This window comes from Lissotriton vulgaris, chromosome 5 (assembly GCF_964263255.1).
Source record: "Lissotriton vulgaris chromosome 5, aLisVul1.2, whole genome shotgun sequence".
NCBI lineage: Eukaryota > Metazoa > Chordata > Amphibia > Caudata > Salamandridae > Lissotriton > Lissotriton vulgaris.
In genome coordinates, this window is record NC_141693.1 from 1,660,000,721 (window position 1) to 1,660,019,701 (window position 18,981).

An 18,981-nucleotide genomic window follows, 5' to 3' on the forward strand; every position below is an offset into this window, starting at 1 on the left:
GCATCCAAAAGTTTGAAGACCTCTGCCATAGAATCTGATAAACTTTGCATGGATTGGGTGGGAAAGGTTATCCACAGCAGCGTTTAACAATGTGAACCTACAGATACTGCTCCTATTCACAAATGTGGTGTGGCGATTCTCATTCGCAAATCACTCCCTGTCACCGTTTCCAAAACTTGGTCAGATCCTGATGGCCGCAATGTGTTTGCTAAACTATGAATTGGGAATTCTTTATATGCCTGGGATCAGTTTATTCTCCACAAGAAATAAGAAATCATTCTTCCTCCAATTGAACCGTCTACTAACGGAGATTGATGCCTCACAATACCCTATTGGTGGAGATTGGAATATTGTACGTGACCCAATTCTGGACAAAATGGGTTCATTAGATAAATGGAATGAAACAGATAGAGCCAATTTGGATAATATCATTTCAGACAACAGATTGATGGATCACTGGCGTCTTAGTCATCCAACAAACACAGAATACACATTCTTTTCCCCCACTCATGGCACATTCTCCTGTTTAGATTATTTTTTAATGTCGCATAGAGCGGTCCAATTGGTTCTGGAGCCTCGCATTTTAGAAGCAGCTTCATCCAATCATTCTCCTGATCTCCCATCCCTTGATCTTAGTCTCTCTTGGCCAGGACGTAAACCATGGCGCATGAGCATACAACCCCCAAGGGTAAACTTCAATTGCAATCCCATCTTCAGGATTATATTTCTATTAACAAGAACTGTAATTTCCAGTAGGACTATCTGGGCTGCGGCTAAGGCCACTGTCAGTTAATGTGTGATGCAGCACTCTATAATAAGCAGACATGACATTCAATCTTTCTCTCATTTCTCTGCATCTAACCCATCTTCACAGAATCGTAAATTACTTGAGCAAGCACGTTTGGCTTTACACAATCTGTTTACCTCCAAAGCTGAGTACGCTTTGCAGAGAATTAAGGAAATACATTATGAGCAGGGGAGAAAGCAGGGAGATTGCTAGCTGCACAGTTGCGTCAAGGAGAGACAGCCATGGCCATTCCAGCTATTTGATCAACGTAAGGCGATATACTTACAAGACCACAAGAGATTGTCAATGAATTTGCTTCCTTTTACCAATCCCTTTATACTCCAAGCATTCACTTTGATTTGGGTAAGTCTTCCTTTCTTACAGGAATGGATCTTCCTTGTTTCTCTGATGATGGTAGAGCCCTACTTGAGGGACAAATCACTAGGGAGGAAATTTCTAAAAACATTACTGCTCTACCTTACAAAAAAAGCCCTTGGTGAAGATGGATTCACTGCTGAATTTTACTGGTGGGTAGGACACAATGGTATTGATACATTCCATTCTGCATTTCAGGGGGCAGATAGGAATCTTCATTAGGACCTCTTTCTAACAAGGCCGTTATTGCAGTATTACCCAAATCCAGTAAAGATCCCTTATTATGCAGTGGTTACCGTCCCATCTCGTTATTAAATTGTGATATCAAAATCCTAGCCAGCATTCTAGCGTCCCACATCCGTAAAATCTTACCCCCCTAATGCATCACACCCAAGTGGGCTTTGTCCCTGGGCGTTCCTCTTGGAATCATTTACGTACATTATCCCACACATTGTAGTCTACTAAACATCTCACAAAGGATGCATTAGCTCTTTCACTTGACACTGAAAAAGCGTTCGATCCCATCGAATGGGAATATCTTTTTGCAACAATGCAATGATTCGGGTTAAGCAATCAATTTATAACCAAATGTATGATAATCCTTCTGCTCAGGTGAAATGCGAGGGGTTTTTGTCTGATACATTTCAGATTCAGAGGGGTACGTGCCAGGGATTCTCACTATCCCCCTTCTTTTCCTTTTGGCAATTGAGCCATTAGCTGCAACAATTCGCCAATCCGCGGAAATCACTGGCGTTCCCCTACCAATTGGACACTCTAAAATGTACCTATATGCAGATGATATACTACTCACCCTTACAAATATCTCCCGTTCTCTCCCGTCCCTTCTTAAAATCATTGATGACTTCTCTTCTTTTTCAGGCTATAAAGTCAACTGGGATAAGAGTGAGGTCTTACCCATTTCTGATGGAACCACAAAGGCAACTATATATGGCTTTCCTTGTCATTGGCAGACCTCACGCCTTAAATACCTAGAAATCTTAGTTAATAAAGGCTTGAAAAACATAGTCACTGATAGTTTAGCCCCTTTGCTTTCCCAAATGCAACGAGATTTTGATAAATGGAAAATCTTAGGACTATATCTCTGGGCCAGAGTCCAAGCCATCACAATGGTCACTCTCCCGCGTTTCATTTATATTTTAGATATGCTCCCCCTTGAAATCCCTTGATCTACGCTTTGATTGATTGATTCTAAAATTAAGTCCTTTGGATGGTGCTCTGCCAGACCTCACCTTGCAGTGGCAAAATGAAAAGTCCATCAAATGTACGGAGGATTGGGTCTCCCCTCCATTGAACACTATTCTCTTGCTTTGCACATCTCTCAGTTTTCTTATTTTCTGCCAGGTTAAAAGACACTCTGCAATGGGTCCATTTAGAGCGTCATCTTTTAGCTAGGTATTTAGGTCTCTCTCTTTTGTATGGAAGCGGCACTAGTCGCCCTGATCCTAAAAATCTGGTTTTATCAGCTATGCATAAATATTGGCAAATAGGACACCGTCTCTTGGGTTCAAACACACGTTTTCACATTAAGGCACCTTTGTGGAATAATCCTGGTATACGCAGTAATGGTTGTATGTTCTCTTGGCCATTGTGGCTAGCAGCAGGCATCCAATCTCAGATCAGCTTCTTCATGATGGCAAATTTAAATCCTTCTCTTTTTTTAAAAAAAAATCTTTATTGGAATTTTCTGATGCATTATAAATACATAGCAAATAATTTAGCAAAAAGATATACAAGACATGGCTTCCGCCCGGCATTAGAGCTGTACAAAATATTATCTAAAATTAACAGTTTCGGTCCAAGAATAAATACACAATTAATGATAAAAGGTATTGATGATAAAAAACCGGATAACAAGAGCTAGCCTGGCTAGACATACAAGGAAAAAGATGACATGCTACATCCTATATCACAGCCTTGCCTCCCTCCAATTTGTAATGGGTGCCCATATTTGTCTTTCCATCTCCCGTCTTTTTGCACCCTTCAATTCATACAGGCTAGACTCTATGTTATGTATACCAAGTAATCTGGAGAGCCACATCTGAAAGGAGGGGGCAGTGGCACTATTCCAACCCGCCGATAATAAGATCCAAAGAACCGCAACTGACATAAAAACCAAAGCTTCCTCCTCCTTTCCCAGGTTAAGTTTAGAATCAGTACCCAATATCATCAGGGTAGGGGATAGATCGATCTTATGACCTAGCAGCCCCTCCCAAAATTTTTCTATCTCATCTCTGATCGGGCCCAGCAGACTACAATGGAAAAGCATGTGCAGTATATCTACTTGACCGGTATTGCATCTGGGGCATTTATCATCCTCCCTGATCCCTCAAGCAAATAGTTTTGCAGGCATATGGTAAAGATTGAACACCGTTTTATAATGCTTGGCCCGCAAGTTATAAGCCCGAAATATCTTTTTATTCAGGCATATAGCGAGATCCAGATCTACATCAGGGTTACCCAGTTTTGTAGCCCAGGTGCATTCAGTCTTCTCTAAATCATCTTGGATCCTCATTACAAGAGAATTATATATTATTTTTATCTTCTTGCAACCCTTAGCTAATAGTTCAATCAAAGGGATATCCACCGGAGGTTGTAGCTTTGGTCTTAAAGCCTTAAGGGTTTGGGCAATTTGGCCATATAGCAGCCAATGGTTTGAGGGAATACCAAACCTGTGTTGCAAAACATCGAACCCCACCAGCCCCTCTCCCTCCATGATATCCCCCATGGTCTTGACTCCAAATCCCTTCCAAGCCTGAAGATTCCCATCCGCTCCCAGCTCAGAAAAAAGACTAGAATTAGCCAAGTGTAGATATGAATTTATCTTTGGAGCGTTAAGAAACTTCAGGATAGATTTCCAGACCAACCATGCCCCATACAGAGTCTTAAGTCGAGCCTTCCTATAAAATCTCTGATCGACTTCACACAACAGTAGGCCTATTGCTATTTTCCCTAACAACAGCTCGAACATGGTGGGTGGGCTCTGTAGATCGATGTTTTCCACCTCCGAGTCCTCCTCAAAATGAAAAAGAACAGACATTTGTATCAAAAGACAGGACCAGTGATAGAGTCTTAGGTTTGGGAGTGCCAACCCACCCCTTTCCCTGGTAAGTGACATCAGGCTAGTAGAGCGCCTGACTTTGCCATACTGCCAAATGAATCTTATAAAAACCGATTCAAGATTTTTCATTCTTTTTTTATCGATAAGTAGGGGTATGGCCTGGAACAAATACAGCACTTTGGGAAACATTGACATTTTTAATGCGTTTACCCTCCCTATCACTGACAGATGTAGCACATCGATTCTTTTTAACTCAGCTTCTATAGCCATAATAAGGGAGGGAGAGTTTTCCTCTACGATTCTATCAACGGAAGCAATAATTTTTACCCCTAAATAGATGGCAGAGTCCACAAATCTTGGATCAGACTTAACAATATTTTATGGAACAAATTATCTGTGTTTTTGGCTCGTTTAAAAGATATCCTGATCGACGACCGAATACTATTTGCCATCTAGGTCAAAGCTGGCAGTGCCTGCTGGGGATTGGAGGTGATAACTGCCAAATCGTCTGCAAATGCCAACATTTTATTCACGTGGCCATTACAAACGACAGGGCTTATCCTAGGGCACCCCAATATTTCCTGAATAAGGGGGTCGATATAAAGAGAAAAAAGAATAGGGGAGCAGGGGCAGGCTTAATGTTAATTTTGTCCGATCTCTCGCCCATGACCACTGCTCGAGTTACTGGATCCAAATACATAGCCTTAAGAGCTCTAATGATTTTTTCACCAAACCCTCTCCCTGCAAGAATACCCCAAATAAATCTCCAAACAACGCGGTCAAAAGCTTTCTCTGCGTCGAGCAGGATCATGGCCATCTCCCCCCCCCCCCCCGTAGCAGCATAGGCGTCAAACAGGGCTATTGCTCTACTTATATGGTCTGTCGTACAGCGACCAGATACAAACCCATGCTGCCAAGGGGAGACGAGACCGCCAATGATCCTGCCCAACCTCTTAGCCCATATTTTTGAGTAAAACTTAGTGTCCGCGTTAATCAATGAAATCGGGCAGTAGGACCCTGGTTTCTCACTCGGTTTCCCCTTCTTGTGAAAAATTATTATATGGGTTTCCCTCCATGACTCCGGGACCACCCCAGAACACAACACCCCATTAAATAAATCCAAAAACAACGGGTTTATCTCGGATTCAATAGACTTGTATACCTCCAGGGGAATCCCGTCTGGGCCTGCAGCCTTACCTGCTGCTAATTCCCATAGCACGGCTGTAACCTCACTCCCAGTGTTATCTCTATCCAGTTCTTCTCTTGCAGCATCATCCAGGCGGGGACCCTTGTCCACACACTCCTCCCCATGATTTCTATCTCGATCTTCCTCATCATAGAGCCTTTGATAAAAGTTCTCAAAAACCTTTAGTATATCATTGGCCTCAGTGTATTCAACACCCTCCTCTTCTATACTGGAGATTATATTCTTGGCTTTTTCCTGCCTTAGTCGTAGAGCTAAGGCTCTACCAGCTTGCTCCCCTGTTTCATAGCGTTTGGCCCTTGAAGTTTGAAATTCACCAATAGCCTTCTGAATTATCTCCTTCTGCAATGCAGCTTTGACCGTCAAGAGTGCATTTTGGCTATCGCTACTATCCCCCCTTAAGGCAATTTCCTTAATGTGTTGTTCTTCTACGATAGCTAGTTTCCCCATTAGTCTCTCCACCTTACATCTACCCTCTCTTCTGAGCCTGGCAGATCAGCTAATAGATTCCCCTCTTAAAGCTGCTTTAAATGCCTCCCAAACCCCATTGCGGGAGGTACTGTATCTATTTGATGCAAAGAATTCACCTGCCCATTTATTGAGGTGCTCTACAAACCTATTATCTGCTAGTAATCTCCTTTCAAAGGTCCAGCTTGTCCTTTTCCTTTCTACCTTGCTTCGCTCATACAATAATACCGGAGGATTGTGATTCGAGATAATCTCGGAAGTTTTATAATACCTACCCTATTAATTTCGGAGGCAGAAATAAAAAAGTAATCCAGCTTGATGTACTTCTGATGAAGGTTTGAAAAGTATGTAAAGCCAGAGTTTTGGGGCTCTTTAGTGCCCCAAACATCCTTCAACCCATGTGAACTGATAAGACCCTGTAATGCCCTGAAAACTCTGGGTTTTCGCCCAGCATACAGTGCTCCATTCGACCAATCCACTGAGATATTTAGATCTCCGCATAGTACTGTGGGGGTTGGCCAACTAACTAATTCTACTTCTAGAAGATCAAAGATCTCAGGGTCATCCATATTGGACCCATAAACTACACTTAGTGTGAAACCCATTTCTATTTCCGCTATAACCCATCTTCCATAACTATCCCCCTTAACACGTTTAGCTCCTCCCAAAGATGTCCTCGCTAAGATCGCAACCTCCCTAATTGTTGAAGATTGGGTTGAGCATGCCACCAGCTCAAACACATTCAGAAGCAGCAATTTTCTTCTAGCCCACGGGAGATGGGTCTCTTGTAGGCAGAGAACGTCTATTCGGTTGTATTTCACATAATACTCCAACCTTTGCCTCTTCCTCCAATAATTCATACCTCCCACATTAATTGTACAGATTCTAATGTTCACCATCCTGATGGACCAACCAACCTCCTATAAAAAACTGAGCCCTTATCAGCCTCTTCTTTGCTGAGCTTTTTCCTTGACGGATAATGCACCATTTTTTTCATTTCTCAAATTTTCCCCCAACCCAAACTCACCCCCATCTCCCACCCCTCTGCCCCCCACCCCTCCCACTCTCAACCCAAACGCCCCTGAAACCTCCCCCCACCCTACTCTGTGAAGCGCTCAGACCTAGTCTGTGCATGTGATGGACTCACGGTGATAGCAGTGAGGACTTAAAACAATACAAAAACAAAATTCCAAACATGAACCCTTGTAGCCTTAACCAAAGTCCCAAAGTCCAAAAGTCCACAACCAGGCAAATTAGCCCGCCCCAACTTGAATGCGACACCTGAAGCCTTAAATCTTAAATCGTATATCGTAAGGGGTAATCACCCAATACGCTAACAGAAATCCCCCTATTTGCCTAGAGAGTCAAGGTACTCCTTCGCCTCAATCTCTGAAGAGAAGTACAATGTCTTTCCTTCGTTAATAACTTTTAGCTGTGCCGGATTTATCAGGAATTACAATCTGACAAGAGAATAATAATATAGACTACAATCAGTGCTATATTTTTTCAGCGCCCAGCCGGGCGTGGGTTTATTCAAGGAATGATGTAGAATCGTGTTGACCCAGAGAGGGGCCAAGATAGGTGGCGAGATGGGGTACAGTCCTGTACCTATCCCAAAAGGTTTGAAAAACCAATCAAAGCAAGAGAGATAAAAGGAAGAAGGAAGTTTTTCAGGCAAGAAACAGGTTTTTGAGCCAAAGGGTGACTTGCAATTACAGTAAACAAATTCACAAAATTCACCCTACAGTGTAAGCAATTTCAAGTATACATATTAAATCATGTGTTACACTGTATAGCGCGTCGACGTTTCGATCCCTAAGGGCTCATAATAAACTGGGATCGTCATCAGGACAGTTTTACAATTAATGCCTGCGTTTCAATGCGAAAGCCTTCAAGGGCCAAAGTTACGGGTGTGATGGCATAAGATTATTTCCTTCCCGGTCTGCGGAGCTTGTTACTAGCGCTACTTGGAGCAGTCGCAAGTGGTGGAGATGATTTTTCCGAGGAGGAGAGATTTCCTCTTTCCAGGAGCTGGATTCTGGCTACGCTTGATGTAGCCGTCAGGGGGGAGTAACCGAGGATAGGAGTCCGTTTGGATGAGAATCAATTAGGAGGAGAAGGTATTCTCCTCGGCGATTATGCTTGCTTCTCGATCGGAGCGGCAGCGGGGCGGGAGAAGCTCAATGGACTTCTTCCCCTCACTTGCAGCGGATTCGTGCTGCAAGTGAAGGGGAAGAAGTCACCCTTTGGCTCAAAAACCTGTTTCTTGCCAGAAAAACTTCCTTCTTCCTTTTATCTCTCTTGCTTTGATTGGTTTTTCAAACCTTTTGTGATAGGTACAGGACTGTACCCCATCTCGCCGCCTATCTTGGCCCCTCTCTGGGTCAACACGATTCTACATCATTCCTTGAATAAACCCACGCCCGGCTGGGCGCTGAAAAAATATAGCACTGATTGTAGTCTATATTATTATTCTCTTGTCAGATTGTAATTCCTTAGGACCCCTGTTCTCGGTAATAAGTTAATTAACCCATGGTCCGAAGGCCTCTTATTGGGTTCCCTTGTGTTGTTAAAAGGATTTATCAGGAAGGCTTGCATCTTTTTATCCTGAAAGAACTTAATCATTCCTCTTAATTGCCAGCGTCTCTCTACAGTCGTATGACAGAAATCCGGTCTGAAGAATGAAACTCCCTCACTGCTTCTTCTAGCATCAGGCCTGGCTAGTTCTGAAATAGCCTGTCTCAAGATAACATTTCCAAAAAAGATTAGGACTGCCCTGGGTTTGTTGCTCTCCTTGGCATTCCTTCTAATTTTAAAGGGGGTACGATGTACTATTTGGACCTCGGTGGGCCAGTTCCAACTGGACAGTTCGGGAAATGCTTGTTCAAAGAGCTTGATGATATACGCCCTTATATCGGATCCCTCAACCCCTTCCGGGATTCCCAGGACCCTCAAGTTGTTCCGGCGAAGCCTGTTCTCCATCTCCTCAAGCTTCCACTGTATATCCACCACCTGGGAACAGTGAGCATTGACTTTAGTAACCGCCTCGGCAACCTCGGTCTCCGTTGATACCACCCTGTCCTCCAGATTTGAGACTCTGTCTCCGGTGTTGGCACAGACCTTAGAGAGCTTCCTGACCACGTCCTGAATCTTCCTCATTGCAGCCTGAGACTTACGATTGTCCTAGCAAGTCTCCTCCCTATGTGCAATAATCTCTTTGTGAATTGTTTCAAAGAGCAACATTTGAGTAAGTTCCTGGCAGGGGCTTCCCTGCAAAGGCATAGAAGAAGAATGATCCCAACTCAGCTCACATTGGGGGTGGGGCTGACCATTTGCTGCAGCTACGGGCCTTAATACTGTTGCAGGTTGATCAATCTCGGGATCGCTCTCAGAGTCCAAATAAGAGCTACCCTCGTCGTCCTCCTCAGACCACCCGACTCCGTCCGAAGCCGAAAAAAAAGCTTCACTTGGAGCATTCTCTTTTCCATTCTTTACTCCACTGGCCATCAAACTAGTCTCAACACAGTTTGAAACCATCTTAGCAAAGGCTCCCAATTCTGCTGGCTCCACCACGTTGGAGTCTATAGTAACTTTTCCCAGCAATTGAGGGCCAGCCCCCTTTAGACCCAAATCAAGAGACTGTAGTGACAAATGATTTCCCACCATTTGTGAAGCTACTTCTCTGGTGGTCACTACTTCTTGAGAGCCCTCCACTGAGTCCTGTGATTCTTCTCCCAGCTTCACTTGTGTTGCAGGAGGAATCGAACTGGGGAGGGGGGGCCACGAGCTTCAATTACTGACTCTTGGAGGACCGCCAACTCTACTTCTATAGTAATGCCACCCCCCGGCTCCTTGAGCTCCTTCTCCTTCTCCTTACCGGCCTTAGAAAACAGGTCCGCAATCAACACTGTAGCCAAACGAGTACGTGCTGCAGTCTGCTGCCTCTTCTTCTGTTGTTCCGCCGGGGGCGTTTGGGCTTTCCGAGCGTCATCGGCTGCCTCCCCTTCAACTCCTTCCCGCAAAGCCTTCTTTTTCCTCAAAGCCGCTTTTGACACCGGATTTATTTTGGGAGCCATTACTTCCTTCCTTACACCGCCCGACTGACCGGACACGCACAGCACTTTTCGAAAGGTGCTCCTGATGGTGACCTCCGCTCTATGTTCCGCTCCGCACCGCTTCCACCTTCGGACCTGGCTCGGCCCTCCTGAGCTTCCAAAGCGTTTTCGATCCGGGGAGAGATCCGCTCTTGCTATTACCAGTGCCCGCAGCAGTTGTTTCGCGGACCCACAGCAGGAAGGCGCTGTCAACATACCGCCTGACTCCCCGAAGGTAAAGCGAGTGTCGGGTAACTCCTGGCCGTGAGGCTTTGTCTCCATTTAGGCCCTTCTGCTACACGTCCTCACCGCTCCACCGGTACGGTCGCAGCTACGCGACCTCCATCTTGCTTCTGCTTGTTCCGAATTTAAATCCTTCTCACAATTGAGGGAGGAATTTAAACTTCCTATCCAACATTATCTTAAATTCCTTCAACTTCAAAATTTTGCCTGTTTAAAATTCTCCATGATTGGCATTGGTCACCGGTCAAACTACATAAAGCTGGTTTACTTTCAAATGCTGATTGTTGGAGAAATTTTGCTTCTGGCTGTGATATAACTCACATTATTTATGAGTGTCCCGGAGTTAGACCTTTTTGGATTTATGTTGGTAAAACATTACACTCTACAATGCCCTTACATTTACCAGTTACAGCTGCCAACATTCTTTTGCATGACCTGCATCATTCTCCTAAGTGTTCTAAACTACAACACTGTCTCTTCCACACTGCAGTGGCTACAGCTAAAATATTTATTTTACACAATTAGAAATCACCAGCCCCACGCTCTGAAGAAGAGTGGTTAGTGGCAATGATTCAGACAGCTTCACATGAACGATTGATTTATAACCTACATGATCAAGTTTATATATTTTTATAGACCTGGTCACCCTTCCTTAAAGCCAAAGCTGAAGAAACTGACACATATCTTGTCCCTCTTAATACTCTCAGTCAAGCAGACTAATTCATCACTTGTATCCCTTGTCTTCCAAGCTTTTACCATTACTATTTAATTTATCTCACTCATTTTGTTATATTCACATCATATTAATCATATTTATTCTTCCTATCTCTGTACTCTGGCTCCACTTTTCCACATTATTCCTCAGGTTTTTTTTCTCCTTTTACATTCTTATTCTCCCCTTCCTTTTGTACACAAATCTTTTACTAGATGAGTATTTTTATATGCTAATATATTTATTTTATTTTTCTATGATGCGCCTATGTATAGTCATTATTTCATATTTACATTTAATCTATTTATATTCATCAATTGACGTTGTATGATTCATTAATTCATTATCTATATTGACTTTTATTACATCTCAGAGTGCTTATTTATTCACTTGTGTATCATATATCTATATATTCCATATTTATTTGTTTTTAGTCAACAGCAAAATCTTATACCTCCATTATTATCTTTTATTTTTATAGTATTTATTAACAAATGTTTTATTGCATTGTTCTTAACTTGTATTATATAATTTAAAACTCAATAAAAAATGTCAACACAAAAGTAAAATAAGTACCAGCTGTTCGTACGCAACATTAAATCCTGCATCCCGTACATTACATGGTCCTCCCCCAATTAGATAGTGGAAGGTATTGAATTTTCAGTGTGCTTGGAAAAACGTGGCAGGGAAGGACCAAATTATGTGGCTAGGTTGACTAAATTACGTGGCAAGAGAAGGCAAACTATGCACAATAACATGGCACATTGTGTGATTGTTTTTCTTCATTATTTTGTCATTGTTGTTATTCATGGTAACACTGGTTGGCCACCAACTTTATTTATTAGTACCAGTTTAAGCACCAAATATAGCAATGAGTAATTGAAAGTTCATTAGTCACCTTTTGCAAGGCAGGGCCTTCGACTCCACTGGCGCGCGTGAAGACGTTTTTACTACCTTTTTAACCGTTTGACCTAGAAACAATGTAATTGTTAAAATCTGCAGAATATGCAGCAGATGACGGAGTATGTGGCAAATGCTGCAAGATTATAATTGTGTGGACAACATTGCAGCCACAGAAACGCCTAGTTCCAGTGGCCAGGCGAATGTTTGTGGACTGTGTGTAACTTAAGGTGACATGTTCCAATGACCTGTAGATGGCTAGTTTTGCTAATTCACATGCTACAACCTGAATCGGGCCCCCTGACCCTACAAGAACTTCTAGTAGCGATAGAGGACACAGTGGAGATGCCGAATCAGTATAGTTAGCATAAAGCTGTTTACTTCTCTGGCACATCCCAGTGAATTCACTTAACTGTGTAATTTCTATTTCATTCTACTCAGACCGGCCCTGCCTAGTTATGAGTTATTGCTATCTGTGGAAAATGAACCTCAAAACTCTTGGCTGCTTCTCTCGAAGCTCTTGGCTGCTTCTCCCAGGGGCTCGTGCTGAAGGTTATGCGTGCATACCGCAGTGCCTCTCGCTGAGAAGAAGACGAATTTCTAGCACTGTGGAGATTGCTCGAATTAGCAATTCAAATTGTCGCCGAGTCCCAGCTGAGGAATCCACATTTATCCTCATCAGCGTGACCTTTCCGCTCGTGGAAAGCTCCCCTATTTCATCAAGTGTCGGCCTTGTTTCAACAACAGGTTAAAACGTATAATCAGATCTGGAGCGGCAATTTTATGGATAGACTCGGCCTCTTTAATGAGTAAAACCAATGCATTTTAGGAGTGAGACATGAAGAGACAGCCTCGTCTGAGGGGTTCCTTGGATGGCGAGGCCTGGCGCAGCGCTGCCAGGCTAACGTGATGTACTAGTGCCGTGTTCCAAGTCGGGCTCTCCCGGCGGAATCTTGGCGCACGGTGTCCCTGATCTGTCAAAGAAAGTTTGCCCACAATGGCCTAGTGCCTTCCGATGCCAAGAAGGCTTCTCAGCGTTTGACCAAGGGTACTTGGAGAAGAGATACGGGACTGTGAGAAGAAATTTCGTCGTTGTTTTTTAAAGCAATAGGGGCAAATTTACAAGCCCCTTGCGCCTCTTTTGCGCCGCCGTTGCGTCACTTTTGTGACGCAGCGGCGGTGCAAAAGATGCGCACATGGTGCGGGCTATTTACAACGTGACGCATCTTGGAGATGCGTCACGTTGTAAAGCCCTGCGCCTTGAGACGTTCTGGTGCAGGGGGGGCCGTTCCGGCGCAGGAACGCCTCCTAAAAGTGGCTGAATGAAATCTACAAGATTTCACTCAGTCACGTTTAGGCCAATGCTACGACAAAACCCTGCGCCTGCTTGAAGCAGGCGTAAGGTTTGACGCAGCATTAGTAGAATGGGCCCCCAGAGCATTGCTGGTGCTGCGTCTCGCATGCGACGCAACTCCAGCAATGCGATACCTTTACGGCACAGATGCGTGACGCATCTGTGCCGTTTTTGCCCCATGGTGCGCCGCATTGTAAATGCGGCGCATCATGGGTGGCCGAGGCATGGTGCACAATTACTGGCGCATCCCTGCTAATTTGCAGGCATGCGCCAGTAATTGTAAATATGCCCCCCTGTGCTTTATATATGTCACATGTGAGATAGCTGAGTGGGTACAGCGCATTTGGCAGTGTGAGATATCCAAACTGAGGGAGGGCAGGCTCATTTCATCTTTCTGAGCTTGCTAGCACAAGCCCTCAGGTTTTGGTAACATTTGTGCCTTTTCATACACTATTCTGATGTAAACAAAAAAGTGATGGATGAAATGCTTGAATATAGCCTTAGAGCCCGAGGTAGCAGGCTCTACCGGCCACTTAAGGCCTGCTGCGCTGTCCTATGGCAAATAACCCATAAATGAGGCCCTGTATACTGAGTAGCTCTGAGGTATTTCAGGATGCTTTGTAAAACTATGGGACGTATTTACAGGCAGCCCCGTCCCCTGGAGGTAAGGGGGGAGAGGGCGCTGATGGGGATTTCGAGAGACGAGGGACAATTGTTATTTAATTTTCCCTTGTAATCAAACTCATACTCCCCCCCAGCCGGCCCCACTGCTCTTACATGCAGCAGCTGCGGCTGCTTTCAAGCCCCTCAGGCCGCAGGTGCGTTTCTTTTAATATGTGAAAAAAGTGACATACGGCTGCACAAGGGGCTTGTAAATAAGCCACTAAGTGTTCACAAACATGAAAGCAAAACACCAAAATGTAAAGAAAACAATACCAGTAGACTTAAGGATACTTGCAAAGCAAGAGAGAGAGTCTCGAAGTATGTGTACATATTCAGGGATACTCTTGAGCACACAGTGCTCGAGGAGGAGCTGACGGATCATTGGATCTGGAATGATAGCTAGCCTACTGGACAACAATGCTCAGCAAGGCCAAGGGAGCATTGGAGACATGGCTCTATTTATCAGCTAGTATGGAGAGCACTGTGCTTGTAAAGCTGAGTAACTAAAGTCTTGGGGGCATATAATCAAGGACCGGTGTTACAATTATCGCCGTTTTATCGACAGGAAATTGCCGATAAAACATTGATAATGGCTTGATAATACGCACTTGTTAATTCCCATAGAATGCCATGTTAACACTAGAACATGGGCAACAACTATGTATATACATGAAATGGACCCCAATAGCCTGAGCGTTTGAACTGCAATTTTCATGGAGCGGTTGGCACCTCAAAAATGATGATTGTATGAAGCCAGCCAGGTCTTAGTTCAGGGGGGACACGAGGCACTGCTCACCTGGGTCTATAGGCGAGGAAACCAAATGGGTCTACCTTCTCAGGGAGGTGACATGAGGCACCTAGTCTGCAGTTCGCATTAGGGGCTCCTAAAACATTGTCCATTAGCAAAAATGTAAGAATATCAAAGTGTGCAATAAACATTAAAATAGCAGGGGTTCCTGCTTTTTTGGACTTTTATCCTTACAGTAATTTATGGAGTTATGAATGGCGAGGTAAAATAAACCAATAGGGAAACACCTGACAAATAATGTGTGATTGCAGGAATTTGAGGCTGACAGTAGGCAGTTACAATGGACCACTTATGGATTCTATGCATAGACTAGCACAGGTTAAGAACCTTATAATATTGGAGAAGATCATAGATAAGATAAAGGAGTTAAATACATAGGGTACGAAGTACTAGGCAAGCAATTAAGTTAAGCTCTGGACCTCAGTGTCTTCAATGTACCGAGAAACTGGTAGAAGGGTGTCTTGAGCTTACACATAGGCGGCCAACTTCAATGGGTCATTGTCAGAATGTGACAAATGCATGCAAATGAGAACAGAAGTTACCAAATTATGATATAAAAATAGGGACAATGATAATGATCTCAACATTTTCGTGAGAAATCAATCCTTCTACAAACTGAGCTTAGAGGCTTCGTACAATGATGGGACACGAGCAGGATCTGCATGTTCAGCAACTTAGCTCTTCTCAAGAAGTCTCGGAGATCTCGGCTGAATATTCATCAGAACTTTTTCTTACTTCAAGCAGGTGTGGCTGTCTGTGGTAGATATTTTCCCTGAAGCAGCTCATATGAACCTGTGCAGCTGTTCCAGAGTTGATCAAGGGAAAATGAAGCACTGTTGCTATGCACAGCGGATACAAATACTTTAACTGGGGTAGGGCGTCCATACTGGCCTGCAAATACGAGAAAATCTTTATTTAATTTGCTAGTGGAGTGAGCAGAGGAGGAAGCGTAGTTTTGTGCTGCAGCCCTTGTCTCATCCCACAGACTTGGGGGATGGCAGAGGGAGCATATTTGGAAAGCTGATTTTTACATTGAAGATGATATGGAAGACAGAAGGGAATTTGAGTCGGTGAATGATAGACCACTGAGGGTCGAGATTGGTGTGCTACCTGAACTTTGCACTCAGTGGCGGCTCTCAGAGGTAATGCTGTGGGGCAGTGAGGCGGGCGTGGCTGGGTGGGGGATAGTGAAGTACGACTAACGACGGCAAAGGTGAATGTAAATAAATAAAAAAATATCTGCCGTCGTATGTTGGACTCCACTACCCCCCACCCAGCCCGCCCGCCTCACCGCCCCACAGAGTTTCCTTTGCGAGCCGCCACTGCTGACACTGAAGAACAATGCAAACTAGAGCTGCTCCTCCTATTAGGAATCACTGGCTGAATGCCACTCTACCAGGAGGAGATCTCAAAACTCAACCAACCACATTCCTCTTGAGTCTGGCCCAGCAGCTGCAGAAAGTTGCAACACGATTAACATTCTCTGCTTGCCCTTTCCTCAGAAGTCCTGCTCGAGGCTGTGCACAGTGCAGGATGAATGCATGACTGCCACAGGGGCCCAAAGAACATCTTATACGCTGCTCCAAAGCTTGCAATGCCTGCTCTGAGCTCCTGTTGGGGGGCCTAACTGGCAGTGAACTTTCACTGCTGCCTTAAAAGAGAGGAGGGTCTTGCGTCTGGCAATGAAACAAACGGCATACAGCGGCGAGGTCATTGACTCTATCCCAGCATCAGCCCCTACAGAGTCCCCTCTTCAAAGGTGCAAGAGGCAAGGAGCGCTTCTGCTCAGGGTCACCAGGACACATTCTCCTTGCAAACTGTTTTGGGTGCAAGAAAGGATTGCCTGTATTTGATTGCTAGTGTAGGGCTGGGGCCACAACACACATTCCATGCACACTATCAATCCACTTAGCATTGCTTAAACACAGGGCTTAATTGTGCCTGTTGCTACTTTTAAATATCTCTTCATTAGGAAGGATGAAGGCAGGAGGCTATAGCCCAATGCAGCAGGCTGGAAGATCACAATTGTACATACACAATGGTGCCCACCCCTCGCATTTCGATGACTCTTGCATGATGGTCACAAATATTGCAATATCTAGGGCATATATGGCACAATGGGGTTCGTGCTCTATTTACAGTGGGTCTGTGTAGTATGGTAATAATTTGTGGTATCTTCTGGGAATAAATGGCATGGTGATGCGCATCATGACATAATATGAGCCCTACATTAAAAGCCCTAATTTGTGAAGCTACTAATTGATGGTGCCTTCTTTGTGCATTATGCTGGCCATAGTGTAATAGTGGCGATTCCTGACATATTGTGAGCATACAGTCTTATCTGGAAAGTCACTTTAATAGGCCACTAAAACAAAGATACATAGAACATCGACTGGGCCTACATTTTTCAAAGGACCTGCTACCATCTTGGAAAGGTAGTCGTGCTGACCCTAATTGTCGCCTATGTGGATATCAAAATGAAACTTTAACCCACTTACTATGTGCTTGCCCGGCACTTACGGATTTGAGGAGACGGTTTTTAAAGTCCATTTTTAACAAACTGAACATCCGAACATGCAGGCAAGCTGTAATTCGATGGTTAGATGGATCATCTCCCATGTTGGCATGTAGGGGGGTTAAATACATGAAGTCAGTCCAATCACTCCTACAACAAGCGGAACAAGGAACTATAATACCACACCGAAATATATAAGCTCAAATTATCTGTATGGACTATTCATTTTAATTAATTATTTAAATGTTAATATTTGCTTAATATTTTAACGATGATCCAAATGTATTTTGTAATAATTTGTATTAATTTTTTACAATAAAATTGACTTGACTTGACTTGACTCATCTATGACGGTGCACATCACAGCCATGCTAGTACTGGCAGACTGATGGCAATTCGTGATCAATTGTTAAAATCCATGGCATAATGCTGCCCACCCATGGCATAACGGTGTCCCTGGCAATATGGAGATTGATGGTATATTGTGGCTTCTATTGTGAAATGGTAGTAACACCTCGTATAATGTTGTTCCCTGCACCGTGATGGTGAATTACAGGCATATTGTTGATCTGCATGGCATGATGGTGCCCACCTTCACATAACAATGGCACCCGCTTAATGGTGTAAATTCCTGGCATATTGCGGTTATACATACTGTATTGTTCTCTTCGGAAACCAGTAACGAATTTTAAATATATTTTTGTACAAACAAGCTCAGAGACAAAGAAGGACCAGTGAAAATGAACATGAGTAAAATACACTTGTGAGCATTCTTAGCCAGGCTTCTCTTTAAATACCATAATGGAAATGAAGTTTCCAATACTCTCGATTTTCGAGACGGGGCTGAGCTAGATGAAATCTACTGCCCTTATAGATTTTTATCTGAAAGCTGACTGTACCACATATTATACCTGCACTTTTCTGTGCCATAAATCTACATTCAAAGGTAAAACTGTACAATCCTAACATTTTGCAACCACATCCGAATGATTTGATCAGTTTCCATTTCCGTTTTCAAGATAAAACTATAATATTTTCACGTCTGCCTGTCCAATTCCTAAGCGGTTGCATCAAATCAGTGCGTGTGTTTGTAGAAGCAACATGTAGCTTCATAAAAGGGCAATACCACCCGAGTGCAACAATGAAAGACACCACTGACAACCCATCGCCACATTTTACAGGACTAGACTGGAAATCCAGTCACTGGAAATTGCTGCATAAACTGAGCCTCTGGCTCAGCTCTACAAGGTTTGCTTTCACATCCACGAGTGACACGAGTGAACTTAGTTCAATGCAACAGGCTTGAATGTGGGAGACAGTTTTTTGCAACCCCGCAGAACTCCTCCCTAGACAGAGCTGAAGTGGCATCTACGCTTTTGGGTTACTAACAGTCCCTAAAAAAGGATCCAGGGTTACTGTGGGAATCAGAAACACAGCTTTTTCTTCTCTTCAATCACACACACACAAGATGAGATAAGAAAAAGGTACTTTAACTAAACAGTATGTTTATTTCACCAGGTGAATCCTGTTGCTCAACACATCTAAATAACTACGCAGAATAGGATTAAAACAGCCAAATGCCCTTTGCGAACAGGATAAAAGGACAATTTCTAACATCATTAAAATTTAATCTAAAAAACTAAGGGGCATATTACCAACAACTAGCGATAATTTTTGTCTCTAACTTGTTTAGAGACAAAAATTATCGCCGCACATCGGCGATTTTTATCGCAGATAAACCTTGCTATTAGCAAGGTTTATCGCAAATGCGATAAAAAA